Here is a 13,880-nt window from a genome sequence, read left to right on the forward strand (position 1 = left end):
CTTGTACCTTATATGTTTACTTAAATTTTTAGTTTAGTTCTCCCCCCGTAATCTCTAATTTTGAAGGTTTTCCTCATTTTTTTTTTACAATATTCTATGTTTCACAGTTTAATACACTGTTTCCCTAAAATCACAATTAGCAATATTGCCAACAATTAACTCTCTAGCTTTCTAATATATGCCTAAATAGAATAGAGACCAATAGATGTAGCTTAAAGAACACCCACCGTAAGTTATGTCAACCTGGTACTTTATTGCAACTCAGTAAACACTTTCAAAGTTTTCAGTCATGGAAACAGATAGAATGAGGCAGCTAATCAGTGATAAAAAGAAAGCAGTTTGTTTCAAACTTTGATTTTGTGTAACAAAAATTGCTATCGATAACAGAAGGCCAATCAGAACATCAAATAATGTAAGGCTTTTTTGACACACCAAATCATTGTGTCCAATTAAATCAGAATTTAGTTTTTCTGAAAGTAGATCTATGATGACTTGGGAGCAATGTAATAACAGCATAAATACCACATAAAATAACATCTACTTTCCTTGTCCAAGCTCCCATCCCACCTTTATAATGTCCCTCCAGCCCACACCTTTATAGTCACATGTGCATGCATCTTTTTCCCTCCACTTGGAATAAGTGGGCTGTATGCCTATGTCTTCCTCCAGGGTGACTCTAAAAATGTACCTTACAACACCATTGGGATACTTTTGAGAACAAAAGAGTAGATATTAATAATTAAACCAGGACACAAGGTATAAATTGAAACCGTCCAAAGCAAATTGGAATATATAGCCACCCTATAATTACTTTCTCTATATGTCCATCTCACATATTCCTCCAGTAAACCTAAAATTCTATCACATGTCATGGACTTTTTTGTTTATTACTTTAGATCTATTTCACTTCTATCTCTTTTTCAGTTTCTACATTCTTAAAATCTATAGAAGGTCACAAAATAATGAAAAAGAATAGCACAGGCTAATGTTTGTTGAGCATATATTTTAGGCCAGGCACAGTTCAAAGAGCTTTATACTCACTGCTTTATTTCATGATATCAGAACTTTTAGAAGTAGGTCCTATTATTATGCCCATCTTGGAGCTGGGAATACTGAGGCTTGGGCAGGTTACAGGGTTTTCCAAGGCTGTTTAGCTACCCTGCAGCACGTCCGGGACCTGAAGCTGGACGGTCTTCATTCCAGTTAATCCCAGATTTAACCTTAGATATGTGCAGTCCAAGACAGTAGCCACTAGTCACATGTAGCTATTTAAATGTAAAGATAATTAATTCAAATAAAGTGAAAGAAAGAATTCAATCCCTCAGTCATACTAGCCACATTTCCAATGTTCAAGACCACTGGCTACTAAGTGCTATGTCGAACAGGCGGGCACAGAACATGGTGATCTTGGCAGGAAGTTCTACTGCACGTGCTGATGGAGATCATTCTGGCAATTCCAAGGCCCTGCCTCCCACAATACCCTACGCATATATAGCACCTCAACACACTGAGCAGAATAATTGTCGCAATGTCTTTGCTGCTCCTCATACATTTTTAAGGGCAGTTGATCTCCTTTCAGTAGAGGCCACATTTCAGTTTTTTCTCCCTCCTGAGTGGGTCTAGATTTTGGTGTCTAAAATCTCTCTCTCAACTGATACTTCCCCTGACCCAGAGTAGTCATCATTAAAAGAGATTTACAGGAAGTCAAATATAATCTGTGGGAAGGACAAGATGTATTTTATCTGTGTTTAACTAATAATCAAGGTTTCATCTGTATTGCAAAAATTGCTAAATACCAAGAAAAGAAAGCAACTGAGGTAAACTACTGGTACAGAATAAATGTCTCTGTTTTTGGCAGATGAGCTTTATGTCTGAGAAGGAAGCTTTGCATTTTCAATACAACATCATCTACTTCACCTGCACATCCCCCCAAAAGAACACCCCGACCCCATGTTGTCTGTTATTCTACCAACCTTATTTCTCTTTAAACTAGACCAAGGTGAAAAATGAGAATGCTTTCATATAGTGAACTTCCGGGGCAATTCAGCAAATTCATAAAAAATAACCCATATTCCATGACATAAAATAATTGTGTTATTTTATTAGCCAGTTCATTCATATTTTATTGTTGCAGCAAAGTTAAATGGGAACAGAATCAACACTTTGAAAGTCCTAAATCTAAGAAATTTAGACTATAAAACACAATAATTTCCTCAAGAAGACAAAGAACACAGATCAATTAATTGTGACAGGAATTAATACCTACAAAGTAATTGCTTCATTATAAAAACTGGAAGGAACACTTGTGGATAATTTTCTATGAATATATTTTCAACATTTATGGTATTTTGGGCCGAGATGGTAACTGTAAGAATAGATTAATGCTCAAGTTCAAGAAAAAAAAAAAGATCTGATAATAAAATGAATATTACACATTTATATTGTTATCAAATTTATGATAATTTAAAAATAAGAAACATATGAGATATTTACACATTCAAACTTCTATTTCTCATGATCATAAACCTCTATAAGTGTTCCTTTTCCCAGTATATTTTCAGTCAATCCACCTTGTGCTTTAGAGAGTTTCCGAAACCAAATCCAATTTTTGATGCATGCTCTTTTTTGTATGATTATTGGAGATTTATTTTGCACAGGGATATCCTCCATAATCAACAGAATGAACTACCCCCAATAATAAGACAGTCCTGCTTTTCCTTCTCCAAATTACTCTTGTCCTTTTAAAATAAGTGATTAAGGCTTCAGAGACTGGCAACAAAAGGGTATTTGCCCTTAATTGGGAGACTCTCCAAAGACTCAAGATGAAGAAGGAAGTGTTATTGTCACTGTACAGCCACTAAGACCCTAGATCCTGAAGCCACACCACCCAGGTTTCAATCCTGCTGTACCACTCATTGTCTGTATGACCTTGGGCAAATTACCTAACTGCTTTTGCCTCAGCTTCCCCATCTGAAAATGGGATAATAACTACCTTAGAAGATTGTAAACATTTCAAATGAGTAATTATGTGGAAAGTACTGAGAATAAAACTTGGAACACAGTAAGCCTTCTATAGGGGATAGCTACCATTATTACATCAACCTTAAAGCATTTTTACAATATTCATTGTTATTATAAACAATCATGATCTGTTGAGTAAGACGTGTACTGGTTGGTCTCTTGAATGGTCTAGTGAACTTGGGTTTGCCTGGTTTAAAATCTTCCAATGCAAAGTAAACAATCCACTGATGCTTGCCAAACTGAAATTCTCTCCATTAGAAACTAAGAAATGTCATTCTTCAATGAGAAATTAGGTTCAGTTAGTACTATTTCAGCTACTGATACTAATTGCCTTCAGATAAACTGATGACAAGACCCTCAAAAGAATTTTTAAGATAAACATAAACTTTCACAAGGGAAAGTCATTTTCAGAATACACAAATTTTGAGAAAATATCTACAAATTGTGAAAGTGCTCATTAAAATAAGATCTATCTTATCTCCTGTGGAAAAACGCATATGGGTTAAATAACACACTAACTACTAAATGTCTACCCTCTTACAAGGAACTTTATATACACAAAATAAACTGTACCAATTTCATAGCTTCCAACTCTAAATATAATTAGGTTTTTTAAAATTGTTGCCCTACAAGAAGACTTTGTGGGTAAACAATTGCTTAAACTGCTTATTTCTGTTTAATTATCTCCTTCATTTCTAACAAGTATGCTATGTGCCCTAGGATTGTACACAAATGGGATAGTCATACATATTTACGTTCCGAAGTACTTATTACACATCTCCAATATTCCAGAGAATGATTTTATTTTGTTTTGTTTTCTTTGGTTTGGAGAATCCTATGTGTTACTTGGCAAACAGAGATACGAACCATTTCTAAAGGATAATCACTAAAAGACATTTTGAAGAGTGACCATTGCTTTTGCTTCTCCAAAAGAAGCCACAGTTCTTGCTCTATTCCGTAGAAGACAAATTGGCCAGAGTGAGGATCAAAACAGAAAACTAACTCAGAATTAGTACTATGCTGGTATTCCAGGTCTCTAAGGAAAAAACAAAAACAAAACCGAAAAAGCCCTGATGTATATATAGGTTTGCTGATTTTTGTCATATACGCAATTTTATTTGGCTGATTTTAACCTACTAACAGTTCAACAGTTGGCTGACAAAATTTCTGAAAACTTAGCCATCAGCTTTCATAAATGGTACCAGCCAGTGCCAGGGCCCCACTGCATCACAAACAGATGTGACCACAGATGAAATGCCCAACATCCTAGAAGACATAAACAAAGGAAAGGGTTTATATGCATACAAAGAAGGAGCTAGAATATCCTGGGAAGACAGAATAACAATTTCTTGGTGGTTTTGTCTCAGCTTCTAGGACTAGAGGGCACCCTGAGAGGGTGCGAGGGCAGAATGTGCAGACAGATTTAGTGAATCTCCATGATCTAATGATGTAACAGTACAGGAAACATAAGAATCCCTTGAAGAATGATGGACTCAAAGAAAACCTGCCTCTCATTAGCCAACAGAGAACTCCTTGAAAAGAAAATATTTTTATGTCATCACCCCTTGATGTACAAACACTCGAGACCCACTTAAACTCTTTAAGGGCAGACCATTAACTCCATGAATCTGATCACATCTTGAGCAGAATCAAAACAGAGACAACCAAATGTAAGAAGCTAAACTATGACAACATCTATTGCCAAAGCAAAAAGTATAGTACTAACTATAGTACTAACTATTTCAGTAGTGATAAAAGCTGCCTCCTTGAAATCATAATATCTGTAATTTTATAAGGATTCTGTAATTCAGTAAATGGGTCTAATGAACAGTGTGTAGAGTTAAACATTTTAATAAGCCAGCTTTACATATTAAGTTACGTATGTAACATAAAACACATATGTATCACAGCACCCCTTCTGCTTATAACCAACATCATACAGAACCCAACACTATGGCAGATAATGGGTAATCAACTTGTTCAAGTTTATAAGACATGGACAGGAAAGCAGCCTAGAATTACCCTTCCTTATAGTTTTGCAAATAAACTATTTCTTTCCTATACGTAGAATTCCTGAAGTTGCTAGCTTTAAAATTTCTGTCCAGAATTTTGACTTGAAGAAGGGGTCTATTTAGAGAAAATTTATATTATACCAAAGAAAGACCAAAGAGTTCTAATTCTCAGATAACCAATACAAATTTAATCTGTGCTACATATGTAAAACAGAACATATGAGAATTCATTGTGTAAGTGCAACAATAATATATAAAAGTAAATATTATTATGAGAAGATACTTTAAAAGATAAAATATAACCAGTGACAATTACTCTTTAAGTGTTAAAGAGACAAAAATAGAGAAACAGTTCAGGCAGGTAAAGTTAGCATAGAGTTCTGAGCACATATATTTGCAGGATAGAAAGTAAATAAAAGATAGGAAAATTGATATACACCAAAATGTGGTCGATATTTACATCTATTAAAGGATAAGAGAAACAGTACCAATGATAATTCTTATGAGAACATCTATTTCTTTTATTGTAAGTTACATTTCTCATAATAAATTAAAAAAACATATTTTATTACTCAGGTTATTGTTTTAAGTATGGGAATGAATTGAACTGTGAAATGGTCAACTTTTATAACCAGAGTTCTCAAAGACAATAAATGCAATTAATTTGATTGCTTTTTCTAGTGCTTTACAGAAATCAGAGAAAATTACTTTCATAAAAATAGAGATAAAATAAAATGAGAGAAGGTACTTAACCACATGGAATTTTCTCTACCACTGTGGTGACTTTTACTCAAATGAGTTATGGCCATATTTAAGACATTTCTTGGCAAAGGAATATTTTTTAACCAGTAGAACCCAGCATCCTCTGGTGTTGGTTTCTGATTTCAACAGAGGAAAGTAAAGATGCCCAAAGTGCAGACTACACCACAGTGGCAGAGCTCCTTCTTAATGCCTAAAGTCCTCCAGTTTAGGCAAACAGAAGAATGACACCCTAATACACCCACCACTAGCCGAGAAGCACGGTTTGGGGTACAGTCTGCTTTCCATGTCCAAGGCTGCCGAACTCTCAGACACGGAGCCCGACTGTACCACCCCATTTCCATTTTATACAAGAGATTTGAGCATCTGTGGATTCTAGTATCTGAGGGAGGCCCTGGAACCAATCCTGGCAGGTAACAAGGGACAACTGTACTACATTATTCTACATTGTTGACTGTCTACTCACCTCAGAGCTGGTTGTGCTATGTGCAAAGACAGGTTTCCTTTTATTTACTTAGATTCCACTAGTCATTAATTTCAATCAGTACTAAGGTGTCTGGCAAGGACAGTTAGTGTCATATGTTAGCAGTTTGAGAATGACAGAAAGACACACCTCTAATCTTGGCCACCAGTTCCTATTGCGGACACACTCTACCATCTTGTGTGAGCACAGAGATAACGACAAAAAGATGCATGTTTTGCATTTGCTTCCTCATGATGAGAAGACTGAAAATGGGGTGACCCGATGTGTTCTATCTACTTTGAGCTACTTATCATACCCTGGCTGGTCAAATAAAGATAAGACTTGTTTATGCATGGAAGAAAATGAAAATTAGGTCTGTAGCTGATACATTACTTCTAGTGACCAAGCAATATCCTCATGTTTTATCCCTACCTAATCTTACAGATTCTTTTTCATAAAAGACACAGAGGGATTGGGAAAATTCAGAAAAATGATCACTGACATTCCAAATTTGTCCATTATATAAACTTCAATTTCAGTGAGTGGTCTTCCTGTGGGCTAGAATACATCTTATATATTCTGTTATAAAATGACTCCATTCTTATTTAGCATTTAGTATTTAATTATATAACATTTGTTTTAACGGAGTAATGATAGGTGGTAGGTAATCTCTCTCCATTCAAGATCATTTGTGTACTTCTGACAATACTTTACTAAATAAACTAGTTATAATTCCTGAAATCCTCTACATGGAATAATGTTACAGGTCGAGATCTTCTTAACTTTGGTTTATATTCTGCAGTTTTGATTCGAACCACTTATCTATGATTTGAACCAGTATTAAAGTTCTGGTTAAATATATTTCTCAAATACTATGTTATGCAGAGAGTGGAACTATTTTTAAACTGCATTGAGATATAGAGTATTAGGGAATAGTAATGTGTTCCACTAATATATAAACCACTAAGACATTCTGTAATTATAAGAATTAGAGGATGAGGATATTATAGAGTAGAGCTAGATGACAGGACGTAAAAAGGATGAACGCACAAAAGTTGAAAGCAATGGATGCTGCTAGTCCCTTCCTGCTGCTATAACAAATTACCATAGGCTGGGTGGCTTATACACAACAGAATTTTATATTTCTCACAGTTTCGAAGGCTGGAGGTTCAAGATCTGAGGCCAGCATGGTTGGGTGAGGACCCTCTCCCAGGTCCCAGATTATCCTGTCTCCTCACAGGGCAAAGGGGCAAAGGGTGTTCTGTGGGGTCTTTATAAGAGCACTAATCCCATTCACCAGGGCTCCACCCTCATGATCTAAGCATCTCCCTAAGGCTCCCCGCATCTTAACACTGTCACATTGGGCATTAGGATTTTAACATATGAATTTGGTGGGGGTAGGGGACACAAACATTCAGATCACAGCAGGTGTTTAATTCCAAAACGGTCTGCATGGTTGGTTGGGCCAGACATTAAGATTATGTACTTCATTATGAAATTAAGATCAACCCCCCAATGCAGGGAGAGATCCAGGTTTTGTAGTACCTAAAACTACAAACGGGGGGCAGGAGGATTCATTAAAAAAAGAATAAAATTTATAAAATTGGTTACAAAAATGAATATTCATTTAGAATGAAGAAATGTTGCAACAAATCAGCAATTTTAAAAAGCTGATAATTTTTTAAAAAAACATAAGCATTGAAAGTGTTGAAATAACAATGTTAACTCCCTGACACACTTCAAAAATAATTCTCCTTTGTTTTTGGTCTGCATACTCTTTCTCTCATCATATGACAGTAATTTCATAATATTTTCCGTAGAGAGAATAAAAAAGTAATTCTGTCTGTCCTCTAGTGGCTGATAGAGAGGAATAGATATTATTTTTATTTTTTTTAGGAATAGATTTTATTTTATTTTATGTTTTATTTTTTATTGGAGTATAGTTGATTTACAATGTTTTATTAGTTTCACGTGTACAGCAAAGTGAATGAGTTATACATATTTTTAATTGATAGTTTAGAATATTTTTTTTCTTCAGCCTCACAACTCATTAATGGTAATTTATAAATGGTTGGGATGACAAATTTGGGGACAAAAAATTGGGAAGACTTTTGCATAGACTTATCTTTTGGCTTCAGATCTTGCAAATCAATCTTTTTCTCCTCCTTCCCATATACTTGCAGTGTTAGGGGCCAGAGGCAACACACCTAACACACTAGGATCTCGTGGCCGTGTATGACTGCCACAATGACCAGAAGATCACACAGTGGGCAGTTTGAGATTCTTGGAAACCATTCTTACCACAGGACAGCTAGCGTTAACACAAACACGCATGTATCCAGACTAAGTTCATCTCTACCAGCATCCCCTCAGCGGAATTCCAAAATACCACCACCACTTGGGAAAAGTGAGGATGGGGCAGTTGACGTGGAAAAGGACAGGGTCTTAACCAGCTGTTATCAAAATATCTTTTGCAAATTTTCCAAGCCCATATGACCATGTGAACACACTTCTAGGCAATAGAAGAATGTGGCTTTTGTGGGGCTAAAGTTTATGTGCCCAATTTGGATGGTCATTGGACTTTTTAAGAAGAAGAATACAGAATGAAGATATAAGATTAGATATAGGACTATTGAAAAGGGTGGAGAAGAGGAGGGACTAAAGCTTAAATTTCATCAGCTTCTAAGCAAACCTGCTGCCATCTCTTCTCCACCAGCCTCCCCAGCCTCCCCTGTACCCCTCCCCATACCAATCAGGGATTTCCACTTTCAGATGTGAATCCTTTGTGGTCATTTGCACCCATGCTTTCCCACATGCTGTTTTTTCCGCCCACAGCCTGCTTTCAGCCTGCATCCCCTGGTGCCCTTTTCCGGATGCCTGCTGTGCTTCCAGCCATCTCCACGTGTTGCCCCAAATCACGGCAGCGACGTTTCATAACACATTATGTCTTGAATGTTCAACTTTAACTTAGCAGCCATTTTTCACAGATCAACTGTGCTTTGGTGACTTAACATCTGGATACATCTGTTTTTGATCTTCATGGCTCTGTCTCATCCGGGCAACCAAGTCCTGTTTATGCTTCCTTCGCTGTGCCTCTCACATCTGTCTTTTTCCATTCACTCCCTTGCTTCTGCTCTTGTCTGGGAGCACTTCACTTCACATATGGATCAATGTTCCTGTCTCCAAATTGTGTTTCCTGTTCCCAGGCTCCAAGTACTGATACTGTAATCTGTCCTGCACACAACCTTAAGCTTTATCTTCCTAAAACAAAACTTAATTTTCACACTTTATCCAAATGTTAAAAAAAAAAAGAAAGAAAATCATGAAATGCTAAAGAGTATCTTCCTTCAACTGATATTCAAGGGCTCTGGACCTTTTAATTTATTTTTTAGAGCTCAGCTTTTTATTGAACGTGTTACTAAAGAGATTTAGTCAAAAAGACCAAAGCCCATGCCACCATCAGATTCATCAGATTCTTGTTTCTTTGCTTCTACTTTCTTATTCTCAGCTGGGGCACCAGTGGCAGAGGGGGCAGGACCTCCTGCTGGGCAGGTCCACCAGCCCCCACATTGCAGATGAGGCTCCTGATGTTGACACTGGCCAAAGCCTTTGCAAACAAGCTTGGCCAGAAAGGTTCAACATTTATACTGGCTGCTTTAATGGGGGCATTGATTTTATCCTCAGTGCCCATCACCTCATCATGGTGGAGGATGAGGGCTGAGTAGATGCAGGCGAGCTCCAAGACGGAGGCCATGGTGTAGGCGAGTGCTAGGTGGGGGCTGCTGGACTCAGTGTTAGTCGCAGGATGAAGCGAGGGCCTCAACCCAAGGACCAAGCACCTTAGCGGCAGCTGAGGAAAGCTGGACCATCTTCACACAGTCTCCATGATCATTAGCATATAAAAAAATTCTTACTTCCAAATGTTCATAAATTTTCCTCTCTTCTGTCTGCAAGTGATTCTCATTTTTTTTTCAAATTTAGAATAATGCAATGCCTTTGCTAAAAAAAGGAAATGATTGCTTTTTGATGCACATCTGAGTACCTATGACTCAATAAAGGATGTCATTTCCAGACTGCCAGTTTCTACGGTTTGCTGGTTTTCCACCAAAAAATCCAACACAACCAGGCACTTATGAGAGCTCCATTGAGTGATATCATCTCAAAGGGCAGAAGCGTATTTGCATATTTCACCTTTACAAAGATATGAGTCATACAGATCTTCTTTAAGCAGGGAGACTGCTCCATTGTGATGGCTCCCATAGAAATGACCTGGGATTGTCCTGCACAGCATTCATCAGGCATGTCCTCATTTTATTCTATTAGGAGAGAAGAGAGAGCAATGCCAGGCTGATCGATGTGCCGGTGAGTCTTACGGCTGTATTTTAGCATGAACTATATTACAGGAGTTAAGCAAACGTAAGAGAATTTACTACTCACAGGGTAATGGCTCACTGCGGTGTAAGGGTGTCCCAAACACGGCCTGCTCTTGCTTTACTTGCTCCCCACTGCTTCACTGAGAGTCTTTTTCCTATTTTGCCTTACTTTTGAAAGCATAGATTCTCTTGCCTTACTGATCTCTTTATACCCTTATCATTTTCCCCTGAGTTATTTGGCTCGATGGCAGCAGTGCGACGCCGAGGCTGATTTAACATCATCCCCCAAGTATGCAGCCCTGAACTCAGAGTCGAATATTTTAAGACTGAAACATGTAACACATCTGTCAGGCAATGATACAAATACAGTCCCCTGTCAGAATGAATGAATGAGGTAATCCAGAGTATGGATAAATTGCAGGGAGATGGAAGATGCTAGAAACTGCGTTTTGCCAAAAAGCATTTCTGAGTAATTAAGTTATTTGAGGGAGAATGATATTCCTTTGTTTGGGGTTCGAACTCATTTTTTTTTAACCAAGAGACCCTGGTGGTAATTCCTAAAGAATGAAAGTGAGGTGAGAAACAGATTCAGCTATACACACATAATGGAAAAAGTGTGTGGTCCTTTTCTGGGCTATCTCATGAGAAGGATATATTTTTTTCTGTAATATTTTGTAAAATTTGCTTAACCAGGTAGTTCCTCTTTACGTGATTACAGTCCCATTTTTGTATGTATTTATTACAAAAACCAGACACGAGGATAAACCCAGAAACCACTAAAAATGCTTCAACATTGATAGAAATGGACCTCATCATAAAACCTGAAAAAATTCTCAACAAAGAGAAAATAATATCCCCAAGTTGGTTGTTTATACTGAAGGTATATAAGCTCCTTCCCACAGGGGAAGGGTGTGAAAGGATAGATATGTCAGATACGTGATTAGAAACAAGAGGACAAGTAAGTCAGGCAGAGAAAGACAAATACCATATGACATCGCTTACATGTGGAATCTAAAAAAATGGTACAAGTGAACTTAATTACAAAACAGAAGTAGAGTCACAGATGTAGAAAACAAATTTATGGTTACCGGGGGAAAGGCAGGGTGGATAAATTGGTAGATTGTGACTGACATATACACAGTACAATATATAAAATAGATAACTAACAAGGACCTACTGTATAGCAAAGGGAACTCTAGTCAATACTCTGTAATGACCTATATGAGAAAATAATCTAAAAAAGAGTGGATATATGTATATGTATAACTGAATCACTTTGCTGTACACCTGAAACTAACACAACAGTGTGAATCAACAGTGTGAATCAGTGTGAGGACGGAGTGCAGCCTGTACGGGAAAGGTTAAGTGAAAGGAAGGAGGAGACCAGGAGGACTATGTCCCTGGTTCCTCATTGATCATTCAACTGGGAAGGAAGTTCCCAACTTTACACATGATTGGCTCAGTTATTTATAACTTGGGATGTGCCATTTGAAGCAGCCATTCAGTTCTGTGAATGGTCCACGCACACTCAATTCTCTTCATCTGGAAACAGAGGTGAAAATCTCACACTGAAGATCTAAGATAACAATGACCAGGCAGTGCCATGTGAGTAGAAGTTATCACTAATCTCATTTAACCCTGCATGCACCTAGAATCCTAGTGTCCTGATACCATCTTCAATAATATCTCAATGTGACTCTTACATACAACTAGAACTATATTTATAAGTATGTGAGTTATTAGATCTTTATTAGAATAGGACTGTACATCATAGTCTAGTATCTTCTCGAGACTATACTGGATTGTTCATTATTTTTCAGCTGCAACTTCAAAGAGGAGAGAAATGATGTCAATGTTCAAACAGGCCACTTATCCTTTTTTGCGCCATCTCACCTAATCGTGGTGTTTGAAAGTTTGGCAAAGTGGAATCTACTGCCTCCAGATCAGTGCTCTTGTTCTATGTGGGATGCCCTCCTCCTGGCTCTCACTGGTAGGAGAAAACCTACATATCCTGACTCAAATTCCACCTCCTCTGAGAAACCTGTATCACAGGCAGATTTATCTCCTCCCTGCTTAAGGCTCTATCTAGGGGCACTTTGCCTCCTGCCTCTGCTGGTGATAAATATTCTGTGCAGTATTTCATCCTTTAGTAGCTATCCCTGACTTGGCACACTGGAGAGTTGAGGACAGGGCATGGGGCCCTGACCCTCAACACTTATGTATACACAGTAAGTCCCCTACATACGAACCTTCAATTTGTGGCCTTTCAAAGAGGCGAATGTGCAGCTGGTTCCAGCAAGGAACCAGAACCTGTGCCATCAACGTCAGGCATGAGTGAAATTGCAGCTTGCCCTCCATTTCCTATAGCTGATGATCCTTCAGCTCTACCATCTCCCATCTCCTCTCCCTCCTCCAGTCAGTAACTCTTCTTGCCTGTTCACTCAGTGCCAGGCCCTGTATGCCAGCTGTTGTACTATACTACTGTGCTTTTCAAGGTACTATACTGTAAGATTAAAAATGTTTTATTTTTTGTTTGTTTTTTATGTATTATTTGTGTGAACTTAAACAGCTGATTGTATTAGTTGGGTACCTAGGCTAACTTTCTTGGACTTATGAACCAATTGGACTTAATGCACTCTCTGAACAGAACTCGTTCGTGTGTAGGAGACTTACTGTACTGAGGACCAGTCTTTCAGTTGGTACTTAATCATTTGCTAGATGTTGAATTTTACCATAAAAATCTTGTCAATAGTGATTGTTCTTGGTAGATCCAGGGATAATCCAGAAACCTAAACCCCAATTATATTCTTAGTTTTATGAGATAAATGTATGCTGTGCTATATGGTTGTGAAAACATGGCATCTTGAGGAGAGGCTGTGCCTGCCTTTCTACTGATGGGGGCCTGTGTGAATAACAGAAAAAAGGAGATATGGAAAATAGATCTCCTCCTTTCTTCTTCTTCTGCAGCCCTCTGCCAAACACCTGCTAGCCTGCTGCTTATAGATAGAGTTATAGCAGCTGGGCTAAGCCAAGAGAAGTTATGGAAATATATTTACTCATCACTGGCCAAGAATACGCTCATCTTTTCAAACATAGGACAGTCACACATGTCTGTCAAAACTTTGAGGGACGTGAACTCCATATTGTAGATCTCACTATGTATGTATCAACTAAAATTTGCCTGTTACAAAAATACAGAGATAGAGAGAGCTCATAAGATCTTTGTAAATATCAATACATGTAAATAAACGT

General features: G+C 37.7%; 1 protein-coding gene and 1 pseudogene across 7 annotated transcripts in view; both read right to left on the reverse strand.

Annotated features, from left to right (window-relative positions):
- RBMS3 (RNA binding motif single stranded interacting protein 3) overlaps window positions 1–13,880 on the reverse strand; it is a 738,234-nt gene that overhangs the window by 577,038 nt on the left and 147,316 nt on the right. The gene's annotated exons all lie outside the window — the stretch shown is intronic.
- On the reverse strand, window positions 9,684–10,009 carry LOC116762600 (annotated as a pseudogene).

Source organism: Phocoena sinus, chromosome 11 (genome assembly GCF_008692025.1).
Source record: "Phocoena sinus isolate mPhoSin1 chromosome 11, mPhoSin1.pri, whole genome shotgun sequence".
NCBI classification, from domain to species: Eukaryota; Metazoa; Chordata; class Mammalia; order Artiodactyla; family Phocoenidae; genus Phocoena; species Phocoena sinus.